Here is a 15,864-nt window from a genome sequence, read left to right as displayed (position 1 = left end):
CTCAACTACCTCTCATTAATGTCATAACTTCTCCCTCATCCTTACAGTTGACTTCTCTTCTCCTAAGTAAACATGAGAGGAAATTTGGGAATGTGATAAGAATAGAGTACATTTTGGGGATGAGAGATGAATATATAAATTGGTAATTAGTTGGAGAGGACCATGTCTTCTCCCAAGTAAATGTGAGAGTACATTTTGGGGATGAGAGATGAATATATAAATTGGTAATTAGTTGGAGAGGACCATGTTTTCTCCCAAGTAAATGTGAGAGTACATTTTGGGGATGAGAGATGAATATATAAATTGGTAATTAGTTGGAGAGGACCATGTCTTCTCCCAAGTAAATGTGAGAGTACATTTTGGGGATGAGAGATGAATATATAAATTGGTAATTAGTTGGAGAGGACCATGTCTTCTCCCAAGTAAATGTGAGAGTACATTTTGGGAATGTGATAAGAATATTTAAATTGGAATAATGGAAGGAGACCATATCCTATCCAAGATTAAATTTGAGAAGACAATTTGGGAATTGAATAATAGCAATAATAAATTTTATATCAGTAAATAAAATTTATAGTTTACCAAATGAAGGTATTCACCAATATTTCTTGATAATTATAAGACAATATTTTCAGGTCATGTAAACATTAATAAAATTTTCATGATAAGATTAAGTGGGGCATTATGTTGGGTCCCTATAATACTAGTGATTACCCCATTACTATTGTAGTTATACCCCTTATTTATATTGTTGTGCCCCTATTACCCCCATGTTTTTATTTCTGTCCCCCATAGATCCCTCTATTGTTATTTTTGTGGCTTCATATTATTATTGTTAGGTCGGCTGGATTATATTGTGACTCCTTAGACTCCTATATATGGAAAAGAGGTTTTGTCATTTGTATCATCAAAGAATTGTTCATTTATGTAATGTAAGGAGTTTTCCCCCTCGAAGAGGCTGAATTCTAAGGCGTTGATCTATCTTTTCTATCTTTTCTTGAGCTGGTTTCATAACATTTGGTATCAGAGCTTTGGATTCTAGGGTTTCGCTGCTCCAAACAGGTCATCGTGGAATTTTCGCTATAACTTTTTTCTGTGACGTTTCAGAAGTCGCAAAAAAACCCATTTTAGAAGAAATCGCGCTGAACCTTGGGTCCAAATTTCAGAGCTTTTCGCGCGATATTTGCGGAGATATGATCTAAGGAAGTTGGTCTTTTTGCAGACTCCTGAATTACATTCAAAACAGGTGACCTGGGGAAAATCGTCATAACTTTCTCTCTGGGGATCAGATTGAAATTTCGTAAGAAGGTATAGAAAGAGGATGGACTGTAGTTTCTTGTGTGCGTGTTTCAGATTCAAAGGTTGAAACAGTGACTCGTGGCACGTCGTACAAGTTTGCTCTACTGAACTAGTCTAAAAGCAAGTCACTGTGGGAGATTTCACATAACTCTTCCTTGGAGAATCCAATTTGGGTCAGACTTGTGGCATTGCAAAGAGGATGCAGAAGGCTACTATAGGTTGCAATTTTAGAACTAGATGATCTAAAATTACAGAGATACATCAGATTCAATATCAGGCTTCTATAAAGTGAAAAAAGGTGTGTAGTTTTTTTAAATTTTTGTGTAAGCTTGGTTTAACGGAATTCAAAGGGCATAGTAAAGCATTATTATCGGTAACTGATGCCCCAAGGAAAGAAAATTCAAACACCTAGTAAGGAACCTGAAAGCTCTAGCATGACTCATGAAGAAGAGGAAGAAATGCTACATGATATATCAAAATTACAAGAACAAGTGCAACAAATGTCACGCTCACAAAAGCTAATAGAAGCTAAGATAAGTGGCGTGGAATCTAAGATAAATGGCGTGGAATCTAAGATAAAGGGCATGGAAGATAAGATGGATGATTCGAAGATAGATTTTAAGAGAGACATGGCAGATTTGAAGACATATTTGAAGACAGACATGGTAGATTTGAAGACAGATTTGACAAATTTTCTACAAGAAATACTTACTAATGGTGAAAAGGTTGTAAAGGAAACTCATGATGTGAACAAAAGTAATGTTAATCATGATTCCATAGATGCTAATGTCGGATCAAAGACCCACCATATTCCAAAAATCGATATGAGGAAGTTTGATGGCAAGGATCCCGCCACATGGATATTACAGATGGAGCAGTTCTTCGATCTGAATAATGTGCAAAACACAAAAAAGGTACATATGGCATCTGTATATTTGGAACCAAATCAATTTGTATGGTATCAATGGCTATTCTCTCATAAAAATTTTATCACTTGGGCAATTTTTACGGAAGAATTGATAGCACATTATGAAGATACAAAAAGCAACACTTTTTTTAGCCAATTGATAAGTCTCAAACAAAAGGGTTCAGTAATGGAGCACATTGAGGAGTTCCAAAAATTGAACATAAGGGTAAAAGATATTCCAGAGGAGCATAGGATTGATGTGTTCATAGGGTCTTTAAAGGATAATATCCAACATGACGTTCGCCTTTGGGAACCTGATTCATTAGAGAAGGCATTCAGGTTAGCAAGAAAAATGGAAAGCAAAATTATGGCAACCAGGAAGCATACCACTCACAACTATAAAGACGGAAGTGTTGTTGCCCCTAGTCTTCCACAACCTATAAGGTTGACACCACAACAATTGGAAGAAAAAAGAGTGAAAGGGCTTTGTTACAGTTGTGATAGCAATACACTAAAGGTCATAAGTGTGTTGAGAATAAATTATTCTACATAGATTGTGAAGAGGAAGAAGAAAAGGAGCAAGAAAGGTCAAAAGAAGAAGATATACTCCAGGAACAAAGCCTAGATGAAGAACAAATAAATCCAACCATATCTTGTAATGCATTGGCAGGAATTACCACTCCTCAAACCATCAAGATAGAAGGACAAATCAAGAAGAAAAAGGTAATAGTGTTGATTGATTCAGGAAGCACCCACAATTTTATTCATTGTAGGGTAGCAAAAGAATTGAATTGCTTCCTATATCCAGCACCAGAGTGTCAAGTGATGATTGCAAATGGAGGAACAATAAATTGCTCTGGAAGGTGCCATAATATCAAGCTATCCATGGGAGAATATGTATTGACTAGCCCAATGCTTTCCATTCCAATGGGAGGTGCTGATGTTGTACTAGGAGTCCAATGGCTACAATCCTTGGGTACAATAGCTTTTAATTTTCAAGAAATTTTCATCAAATTTTCTACGGAAGGAAAGGAAGTTGAATTAAGGGGTATTGTAAGGAAACCAGGAAAGATAATCAGCTTTAATGGTATGACAAAGCTTCTAAAAAAGGAGCAAAGAGGTGTAATTGCACAATTATGTTCGCTAGATGTTTCCACATCAGAATCATCTATTTCTCCAGATCTCCAAAAAGTCCTGGACAATCATTCCAAGGTATTTGAGACTCCCGAAGGTCTCCCACCTATGCGTGATCATGATCATGCTATTCATCTGATTCCAGGAAGTGTTCCTCCAAACATCAGGCTGTATAGATATCCCTATGTCCAAAAAGGTGAAATTGAACGTATGGTTGCAGAAATGCTAGAGGCTGGTATAATTCAACCAAGTCAAAGTTCTTTCTCTGCTCCAGTAGTATTGGTGCACAAGAAGGATGGATCATGGCACATGTGTCCGGATTATAGGGAGCTCAACAAGCTCACTATTAAAGATAAGTTCCCCATTCATGTCATTGATGAATTACTGGATGAATTGCATGGATCAATTTACTTCACCAAGTTGGATCTTCGTTCGGGATATCATCAAATCAGAATGAAGATTGAAGACATTCCGAAAATGGCATTTAGAACTCATGAGGGTCATTATGAATTTTTGGTCATGCCTTTTGGCCTTACCAATGCACCTTCAACATTTCAAGGTTTGATGAATTCAATTTTCAAACCATTCCTTAGAAAATTTGTGTTAGTATTTTTTGATGATATACTAATCTACAACAAGTCTTGGAAGGATCATGTTGAACATGTTGACAGGATGCTACAACTATTGGAGGAGAAACAATTATATGCAAAAAGATCCAAATGTTTCTTTGGAGTCCAGGAGGTGGAATATTTGGGTCATATTGTATCTCATGAAGGAGTTAAGGTAGACCCTAGCAAAATTAAAGCCATTAAGGAATGGAAAATCCCCACATCCATAAAGCATCTGCAAGGATTTCTTGGGTTGACAGGGTATTATCGCAAGTTTGTTAAGAATTATGGAGAATAGCAGCACCTCTAACAACATTATTGAAGAAAGATGCATTTTCATGGACTCCGGAAGCAACAAAGGCCTTTGAACATCTTAAAGAGGCAATGTGCCAAGCACCGGTCTTAGCTACACCAGACTTCACAAAAACCTTTATTGTGGAATGTGATGCTTCAGGAAATGGAATTGGTGCTGTTCTAATGCAAGATGAAAGACCCATTGCTTTTGAAAGTCGTCCAATCAAGGGAAAGTTTTTAAGCAAAGCTATTTATGAGAAGGAAATGTTGGCAATACTCCATGCACTTAAGAAATGGCGACCCTACCTAATGGGAAGACACTTCAAGGTAAAAACGGATCATGATAGCCTTAAATACTTTTTAGAACAAAGATTATCCTCTGAAGAGCAACAAAAGTGGGTCACAAAGATGTTGGGTTATGACTTTGAAATCATCTACAAAAAAGGGAAGCAAAATGTGGTGGCAGATGCACTCTCAAGAAAGGATGAGGATGTGGAAGCATTGTTGTGCGCCATTTCTATTATCCAACCAGATTGGATAAAAGAAGCAAGGGAGGAATGGAAGAATGATGAAGAAGTGTGGGCACTTATTCAAAAGCTACAACAAGATTCCAGTACGTCTGATACATTTAGCTGGCAAAATGATTCATTATGGTACAAAGATCGCTTATACCTCTGTAAGAATTCCCAGCTAAAACAAAAGATTCTTATGGAATTGCACACTTCTCCCTTAGGAGGGCACTCAGGATTTTTAAAAACTTACCACAGGGTTAAGAAGGAATTTTTTTGGCATGGCCTTAAATCAGATATTCAAAAGTTTGTGGCGGAATGTTTGGTTTGCCAAGAAAATAAAGTTGAAACAATTAAGACACCGGGTCTATTACAACCTTTATCCATTCCAAGCCAATGTTGGGAGGAGGTTTCAATGGATTTTATCACAGGTTTACCCAAGTCTGAGGGAAAGAGTGTCATCATGGTGGTAGTTGATAGACTTACCAAGTATGCACACTTTTGTGCATTATCACATCCATTTAAAGCCAGTACAGTTTCTACTGCATTTATGGAAACAATTCAAAAGCTACATGGAAACCCAAAGATTATTGTAAGTGACAGAGATCCCATTTTCACTGGAAATTTTTGGACAAAATTATTTTCTTGTCTTGGTACTCAGTTAGCTCATAGCTCATCTTATCATCCTCAATCTGATGGGCAAAGTGAGATAGTAAACAAATGTTTGGAAGGATATCTTCGTTGCTTTGTATCTGATAAACAGACACAATGGGTCAAATGGTTGCCTCTGGCTGAATGGTGGTATAACACTTCCTTCCATACAGCAACAAAAATGACCCCATTTATGGCACTTTATGGGTATCAACCACCATCCATCACATCATATTTAAGAGAAAATTCTAAGGTTCAGGCAGTGGAACATCACATCGAACATCAACAACAAGTCCTCCAACTCTTAAAGGATAACCTCGTGTTGGCACAAAATAGAATGAAACAACAGGAAGATCAACATCGCAGTGAAAGAAGTTTTGATGTAGGTGATTGGGTATTCCTACGGCTACAACCATATAAGCAAATGTCCCTAAAGCAAGCTAAGAAGGATAATAAATTATCACCAAAGTATTATGGTCCGTACAAGGTGTTGCAAAAGATTGGTACTATGGCATACAAATTGGAGCTTCCTGCAGCTTCTCGATTGCACCCAGTTTTCCATGTTTCATGTTTAAAGAAGGTTATAGGCGACAAGCTCCCAATTCAAACAATATTGCCAGAACTTGATGAGGAAGGAAAAATTATATTGGAACCGGAAGTAGTCACAGAAACAAGAACTCGACAGCTACGAAATCGATCAATTTCAGAGTATCTTATCAAGTGGAAGAACTTATCCGCTGAAGATTCCACATGGGAGGATGAGAATTTTATGTAGAAGTATCCAGAACTACTCAAGTGTTGAGGACAACACTTTTTTGAAGGAGAGGGGCATGTTGGGTCCCTATAATACTAGTGATTACCCCATTACTATTGTAGTTATACCCCTTATTTATATTGTTGTGCCCCTATTACCCCCATGTTGTTATTTCTGTGCCCCATAGAATCCCTCTATTGTTATTTTTGTGGCTTTATATTATTATTGTTAGGTCGGCTGGATTATATTGTGACTCCTTAGACTCCTATATATAGAAACGAGGTTTTGTCATTTGTATCATCAAAGAATTGTTCATTTATTTAATGTAAAGGAGGTTGCCCCCTCGAAGAGGCTGAATTCTAAGGCGTTGATCTATCTTTTCTATCTTTTCTTGAGCTGGTTTCATAACACATTACAACCATGATATCCACCAAAGAATTAGGGGAATTTTGAGGTCTAAAATGGACCTCCTAAGAAAATTATAAAATAATAGTGGAAATAATAAAATAATATTAGATTACATCATCAAATTTTAGAGGGAAAAAAGAAAAAACTACTTTTTCAAATTGTATTTTCAAATTATCTTCCTATGGGTTTACTCAAATTTCGATCGAGAACACTCGTTGGATGAAGAATTTGATTCCTCATCCAAGGAATACCCATGTTGCATACTTTCAATGGACCTTGCTACACGAAAAATGAGAAATACATGAAAAGTGTGATTGCAATAATGTTTTTTCATGTATTTCTCATTCTTCGTGTAGCGGGGTCCCTCAAAAGTATGCAACATGGGTATTCCTTGGATGAGGAATTAAATTTTGCATCCAATGGGTACTTCCACTTGAAATTTGAGTAAAACCTTAGGGAGATAAGTTGAAAATACGAGTTGAAAAAGTAGTTTTGTTATTTTATTATTTTTTAATCTTTTTACATTTTTACCCCAAGAATGGTGGGTCATCCCCCATGGCTGACATCATCATCTTGAATCTTATTGGTTCTTATAAATTTTATTTTGGTTGTACATTTTTCTAAGGAGGCCCATTTTAGACCTCAAAATTTCTCTAATGGAGAAGATGGTTGCTGATTGGAAACAATTCCCTAGTTAAGAGGGAGCCTGGGCAAGTCCCTAAGTAAGAGGGAGCTTGGGTATATTCCTTTTATAGGAATGTGTAGATCCTTCCTATTTGAGAGGGAGAGATAGAAACATCATTCTATATTCATGTTATGAATAAATAATGGAGGATTGGGTAAGTGTTTGGTTTCCAATACTCTTTGAGGATGTGGTAGGGAATCCAATAGGTCGAAGAGGAAATTCCTCAAGGATGTGTTATTCCAAGATATGAATTGTACTAAAAGGACATACCCTTTGAACACCCGGGTGCGGTATGTGCCTTGAGAGACAATGATGACGGTGTCTATTAGTCATTTTCCTCACTAGCATTGCGGTCTGATCTTGTGGAGAGATAGAGCTATTAGTCAAGGCCTTTGTATGTGAAAATGTTGGTTGGTATAATGAGATGCACTGGCATAAAATAAGAAAGTAGCTTATGAGATGACTTATCAATCCGACACTTCTTATGATAATTCTTCAGTTTGAGAATCTCTAAGTACGTTTTATAGATTATGGATACCTCCCTAGTTAAGAGGGAGTGTTGAAATGTGTAACTAGGTTTGGTCTTCATAAATATGAAAGGTACTATCGATTCTTATATATTGTAAAAGGAAACAAAAAAATATTATTATTATTATTTTTTGTAGCATGGGTTTCATTCTCAAGGTCATAGGTCAAGCGCCCATTGAGTTCTTCTAGGGTTTGTCATAGAGTTAAGAAGTCAACTAAGTCATTTTCATATATGGAAGGCCTTATCAGGCATGTTACATCATGTAAAGAAATTTTATAACGAGTCATAAATACCCTCCAAGACCTTGTCACAGTGCTATAACAAGTCGACCTTCAAAGGATGACAAGTCAGCCTACCAGGAGGAACAAGTCAACCTATTAGGGAACTTAAAGAATCCCATAAATAGAACTTAAACTCATTCAATGGGCATTCATTTTAGCTCAATAAGTTCAATCATAAGTACAAAAATAAAACGAATAGCTAGTGAGGAAGAGGAAAGACAACAAAAGGAGAAGAGAAGGATTAAAAGGGACTATTTTGGGGCATCCATCTGTTGCAAGTAGATTGAATTAAATATCCTTCAATAATTCTCATTTTTTGTGCCAAGAAGACTAATTTAGGAAGATGAATTAACAAGAAAGAAAGTGATTTCCGAGCGATTTAAAGAAGAGGTCAAAATACCCCAAAATCTATCACACGTAAAAAGTGAAATAATTGCAGGAGGTCGAAATTTGCAGGTAAGAGAGGACGAAGTTGCAGTCAAATTTGCAGGTATGAAATCGTGGTCAAAGGAGAAGTGGAAGCTTCTATAAGGCAAGTTTGAATTGGGTTGAATTTGTGAGAAGGAAGTGCTTCAAAGAGAAGTTTGACTTGGCCTTGGAAGGGTCTTTGTCAAGGGTCATAGGTCTTGGAATTCGTCATTTGAAGTTCTATAAGAAGAGAAGAATTCTTTCAGGTTTTGGCCCTAGCTTGTAACCTTCATTTTGTGTCCTCTTGTCTCATTGATATTCATAGTTTGATAATTGTTTGATGATAAGAACAATAATAATAATCAAGTGAAAGAATAATCTAATCAAGTTAAGTAAAACAACATCAGAGATAGTTATTAGAGAATGAAAAATCACCTAATTTAGTTGCTCCAAGATTTCCAATAGGGACAATGAATTATCACATTCTCTAAGAAATCTGTTTCTTGAGTATATAGATAAAGGGTGTAAAAGTGACGACATATTCATAACTCTTGCAAGTGTCGAAGTTGAAAATAAAGAGTGTAACCCACAAATCGAACAAATACTTAGTGTTGAGGTATGAAACTACATAGTATTTGAGACTGTTTACCTGAATCAATAAACTGAGGAGCATATTGTCCCAGTAGGTCAAACCCTAAGTCCAAAGAAAATAATATACAATCCACCTTCATTAATATATATATGGGGTTGAGTGATATCTCCTCAATGAGGGATATTGGGATCCAAAAAATCACTGGTACATTTGTGAAGAGTTCTAGATGACCAATGATCTTACAAATGAAAAATAATCAAATGGCACAATTTGCAGTAGCTCTTCAGAAAATATCCCTAAAATGGTTCATTAACTTCATGGAGAGCCATACCAAAAGTAATACTGATATTAAGAAACAATTCCTCTCCTTCTTTAAAGCTGAAGATGCTAAGTGCCTTGCAACATAGAAGCTCAGAGAAATTAAAGAAAGGAAATGAGGAAACAATTAGAGTGTATGACAAAATAGTTAAGGATTTCTCTAGTCAAACCCCATACACCATTGATGAAACTCTCTTAGTCCAATGGTATGTTCTTGGATTATCGAAGAGAATATGAGGGAAACTAAGAATGCATGAAATAACATCATGTGAGGAAGAACTAAAAAATGGCCAACATATCGAAATATATGGTGATTAGCAGTTGACCTCCTTGTCAACTGCCAAAAGAATAGAAGAAAAAATTGAATAGTTGCAACAATCTCTTTTGAATATGTCAATGCGAAAAATGATTTGTGGTGCACCAATTGTATAACTGAAAGGAACACAAATGATAAATATAAATTTAGAGACTATTTTGAAAAGGATGTATGACATGTTTAAATAGACATATATTGAAAGATATGGTAAGTCTCGTTGAGTAATACCATAATAGAGTATTAATACAATTTGAGAATTGCAAAAGAAAAGTGCTACGATATATCTGAAGAAAATACTCACTCCTCCTGGGAATTCCAATTGAATGGGAGAAATAGAACCAAACTATCATATTTTATATACACAAGCTTATGACTAATTGAATGATCTAATAACACCAGGAGGTAGAGAAAATGGATATTAAGGAAAGGGAGGATTTGGTGGAAAAATGTGAGGATTCAATACAAGAGGTTGAGTCCATAGTTGAGGTTGGGAAGAATATATTTCTTTACATGTTCATAGGAAGGCCATATTGGGCCTAACTACCCCTTGAAGGATAAAACCGATTTGTGTTTCTACAACATGTGCAGATTAGGTGACCACTCTTTAGAGGATTGCCCTAAAATATTAGAGAAAGTAATGGATAATTTTTTTTGTTTATTTGACCTATTTCATTCCAAATCAAGAGGTATCGAACTCCAAAAGCGTACATGTCTTCATTGGATTAGGCACAGGTCAAGAGAATAACCCAAGAACACAATGAATCTTTAGACAACCAAGAGGTACTATCCAATGTCCTAACATGTAGTAACATGATGACATGACGAAAGACGTAGTCAAGTTCTTTAAGAACAAAATTGGGTAACAAAAATTTGGCCAAAGACAAAATATTAGAATATTTTTTCCAATTTCTAAAAGAAGAATAATCAGTCAGACGATTGATTGAACTCCTCCATATACTTAATGGCTATAACAAGGAGAAACAACAATATAAGAACTTACGATAAGTATATCATGACAAAAAATTAGTTGACTATAACACTCAAGTAGATCTTGAGATAAATGGCTACATGGTAAATCAAGTCGTAGTCGATTTTAGGTCGCAAGTTAATATTCTTCCTAGTGAAACATGGATAAAATTGGGAAGACTGACCTGACAAAGAATGACTAGTTATCTGGAATGAGTAGACTAGAGATTTATTGAACCTATCAAAATAGTAAGACAGATGCAAACATCAATAATGGGTATTATGACTTTGGTCAAATTTAAAGTAATCAACTTAGTTGATGGTATACTATCTTATGCAACCTTGGTCGGAAGACCATGGGGTTGGAAAATGAAAGCAACAAGAGAAAACTTATAATACCTCTTGACCCAAATGAAGGATAACCCAAGGCAGAACCCTACGATGATGACACAAGATTAGAAATATTATATCAAATTTTGTTTGAAGAAAAAGACAACATGAAGCCAAATTCATTTGGAGAAATATTATTAGGTTCACCACTCTGCATTAGCCAAAATTCAGACACTAAGTTATATTATGGAATATTGTGAATTATGAATCCAAAGCAAAAAAATGTTGGATGATTAAATCTATACTGAATCATAATGTCCAACCATGTTTCACAATAAAAACAATGCTTATTGTACAAGAAAAGATGTTGAGTCAAACTTCAACACTGCTACCATCTAAACTAAGGAAGGACTGTGGTACCCCACTAATATTTAAAGAACTATAATCTCATGTAACCCATTTTGAGGAAGTAAGTAAGTTGATAGGAGAGCAAGGAATAATTCAAAGTTTAGACTAGACCTTCACTAAACAGGTATCAAGATGGTGGGATACCCATGCCCCTTGAATCCAAACATGGATGGAAACAACTACATATTTTATTGACCATTTTGAAGGGAGGAAACTGTCAATAGCCAACATTATGACATTCAAACATGGCCATAACCTTGTGGAAAATATTCATCTTTGTGAAACATAATGGGAGGGGATTGGCTACATGGATGAGAGAGCTTGGCCTCATATGTTTCCTAGTAATCTCGATGATTTGTCAAATACATGGTAAGATAGAGTAATATCAATGTGAAACATTATAATGGAGTGAATTAAAAAGAAATTTTATTAAATATTTTCAATGCCATCCCATGGAGAAAGAATTGGTCGAAGAAACTCAACAAATAAAGGATTTTTTAGAAGGATAAACTTCTACTAGAAAACTAGAAAAAGGAAAAATGAAATCTGAATTCTCATCAGCTTCCACACGCAACCTTATATCATGCAAGGAATCAGAAAAAAGAACAATTTACTACTTATAAATGGAAAACACCAATATTCTAGGGTATAGTTTTTGTTGGAAAAAAGAACATCTAGATAATTTTAGAAAATTCAAAACAATATTAAAAGTATCTAGAGAAGAAAATTAGAATCCCAACAAACCAGATTATCTGCTTACCTATGAAGAAGTAAAAATAGGATACTAGAAGCTTGATGAGTCGAAGGCTCCCAAATGGGTGGACATGGAGATAAAAATTAAAGAAATCAACATATCAAACGATGACTGACAAAATAGCTTGACTTAGTGATTGTTGGTAAAGCAAGCATGCCACATAATTTATTGACTTATTAAAATAATATCAAGAAGTATTTGCACATGATTAGAAAGACATGAAAGGACTCATAAGGAAACTGGGGAGACAAAAATTGACCTCATTCAAGGAGCCAAACGCATAAAAAAATCCATAGGAATTGGCTCACAAATACAAACTTATTGTACATAAAGAAATATAAGGGATGTTGGCTACCAACATCATCTATCCAATAGAAAATTCAAAGTAGGCACATCTCATGGTTGTGCAACGCAAAAAGCATGACCTGGCAAGGCTAATAATTTGTGTCGATTTTCACATCCTAAATAAATTTGTCAGTAACTGACTCATCCTCCACTCCGTTCACTGATGAAATCATAAATGAAGTGGAAGGACATGAATGTTATTCATTTATGGATGACTTCTTAGGGTAAAATAAAGTACCTATTGCAAAGTAAGATCACGACAAAACTACATTTGTCTCAGAATTTGGTTCCTTTGCATATAGAGTTATGCCATTTGGTTTTAAAAATGCTCCAATAGTGTTTTCTATAATACTAGTAAGAGAATTAGAATATATATATATATATATATATATATATATATATATATATATATATATATATATATATATATATATATGGCAATTTATTTTGACAACTGGACTATTTACACACTTCTCAAAGATCATGTCCAATGGTTGAGGCTTATGTTGGAAATATTTAGGTAGATTCATATGTGTGTTAATATAAAAAAATGTATCTTTTCTATGCTAATAACAATACTACTGGGACATATAGTATGAAAAGATGGAATTAAGGTAGATCTGGAAAATATTAAAGTGATTATAGACCTAAAGCCCCCAACAAATCAGAAGCATATTAATATATTTCTTGGGTATATTAGATACTATAAAAATTTATTGACATTAATTTGACATAACATTTCCAATTGATGAGTTGCTTAAGAATTTATTTCCTTATAACTGAAGTAAGGAATGCAATTAGTCTTTTGGATTACTAAAGAAGAAATTGGTATAAGTTCCTATATCAAAATTTCCTAACTGGTCGAAGAAATTCCATGTGCATGTTGATGCATCAAATGTGGTATTCATAATAGTACTAGCACAACCTGGCACTGCGTCCATAGGCCATCCAAATGCTTATGCCAATTAGAAGCTGAATAAAGCTGAAAGAAATTATTCGGCGACAGAACACAAAACACTAGCCATTATTTTTTCTTTGCGAAAATTTTGCCACTATCTCCTAAATAATCCTTTTATATTCTTCATATATAATCAAGCCTTAAGATACCTTGTCAACAAATCGACACACCAAGGGAAATATGTCAATGACTATTAACATTTCAAGAATTTGAATTTGAAGTGATAGTCTAACCTGGGAAAAATAATGTCATGCCAGACCACTTGTCTAGACCTTAAGGAGGGAAAGAACCAACATAAATCGAGGATGACCTTCCATATGCACATTTATTTAAGGTAAAAACAACCCTTATTTAGTTTGCAGAAATTGTGTAGAATATGCACTCAGGAAAATCATTAGACAAGTTATCTTAAAAGAAAAAGAAAAAATTGGCAATGAAAACAACTCCATTCACACTAAACAATGCAAAACTATATAAATTTGGGACATATGAATATTGTGAACACATGCATTAGAACATGAGATAAAGGCTATAATAGATGAATCATATAAAGGCCCCGCTGGTGGACATTACCAAGGTGACATGACAACTAGGAAAATTTTGCAAGCAAGATTATGGTGCCTAACATTATTCAAAGACTATCGAATAGAATTCCAAAAGTATGACATTGGTCAAAGGATAGTTCGACCATTTTCAAAGAATGAAATGCCACAAAATTTCATAAAATTGACCTCAACTTTTGAGATTTATGCTATCTTCTTTATCAGTCCATTCCCTAAAAGGGATAAAATAATAGGTACAAAATACATTATTACTGCAGTGGACTACTTAAAAAAGTGGGAAGAAGCTAAACTAATTGAATCTTGTGTGAAAAAAAAAGTAGCAGCTAAATTCATATATGAAAATATAGTAACAAGATTCAGAGGCCACTTGACTATAATCAATGATAGGGGAATGCATTTTATCAATGCTACAATTAAAATACTACTAAAATTATTATGATTGAGCATAGAAGGATGACCTCTTACCATCCACAAGCCAATAGTGTGGTATAGTTGTTTAACAAGGCCTTGCACAATGGACTCACCAAGATATGCAGTATTGATAGACACAAATTAAATAATAAATTCCTAATCATATTATGGGCATATTAGACAACATATAAATGATCGACTAAACACAGACCATTTAAACTAGTCTATGGACAAGAGAGAATAATACCATTGCACTATATAATGAATGAAACAAGAGTGTTGAATGTGTTAAAGTACAACATCAAAAATGTCAAAAGAGAGTGACTTCATTATCTTCATAAAATACAGGAACACATATTACATGCACTCCACCAAAAACAAGGGCAAAAATAATAGTAGAATGCTTATAATGACAAGAATTTAAAAAATCATTTAAAAGTAGGAGATTTACTGTTGTTGTATGATAATAAATTAAAGGGGAATCCAAGAAAACTAGAAATTACATGGGTAGGCCCCTTTGTAGTAGAAGACATATGACCTTCAGGTGGAGTGCAGATGAAGGCACTCCAGGGAACCTATTTGAATCTAAAGTAAATGGTGCCCAATTGAAAAAATATATATCTTGTCAACTTCAACATGTTACTAGTGAAAACATTTTTGAGGTGCCAGTGGGAATAAGCTAGACTAAAAACCACTTCATGGTAATCTCACCTCATGAAATTATGTATAATAGTTTCAAGTTTAATTTAGTAACTAAGATAAGTTAGTAATCATAATTATTATCAAAGGAAACATTTATAAAAAGTAGATATAATAACAACCATGATAACAATTAAGTACCATCAAAAGGATCAAAATGCCAATTATATATCATAATAATGGAGTGATTCGAATATTTGAGAAGTTTTCTTAGCAAAATATCACATAAAAACTTAGAAGAATATTGATGACTACAATAGTATGAGAAGAGAAAATACCACTGATAAAGGTTTCGACAACATTTTAGGAAACAAGGTGAATTCAACTAGAATAGAAGCAGAGATGAGTGACCACAAATCGAATTCAAGGATCAAAATGATGAAAGGACTCTACCCGAATTATATGTCAAAACCAATGGAGATACTACACCTGACTCAAAGTGCTTCTATGATGACTTGGTGTATTAAAAAGGCACACGAACCACCAAAAATGTCAAGGCATCCTAGCAACGCATGTTGCACGAGCCAAAAGTAATGGAAAGGAAGAACATAAATTTTATTGGAAAAACATAATTGGATCCCTTAGATAAAATTAATAATGAAATACTGATACCAAGCCCACACACAAAATCAAGGAGTGTTGCACAAAATATTGTCACCATGACATTCTACAATCAGTGTGAGTCTATCACCACTCATACTTTCCTCCTTTGCAAGTCTTGAACCTCAGCTCTTCAT

Source organism: Pinus tabuliformis, chromosome 5_1 (assembly GCF_031772625.1).
Source record: "Pinus tabuliformis cultivar Carrire ecotype Pingquan chromosome 5_1, CPIR1, whole genome shotgun sequence".
Taxonomy (NCBI): domain Eukaryota; kingdom Viridiplantae; phylum Streptophyta; class Pinopsida; order Pinales; family Pinaceae; genus Pinus; species Pinus tabuliformis.
This window is presented reverse-complemented; position numbering follows the sequence as displayed.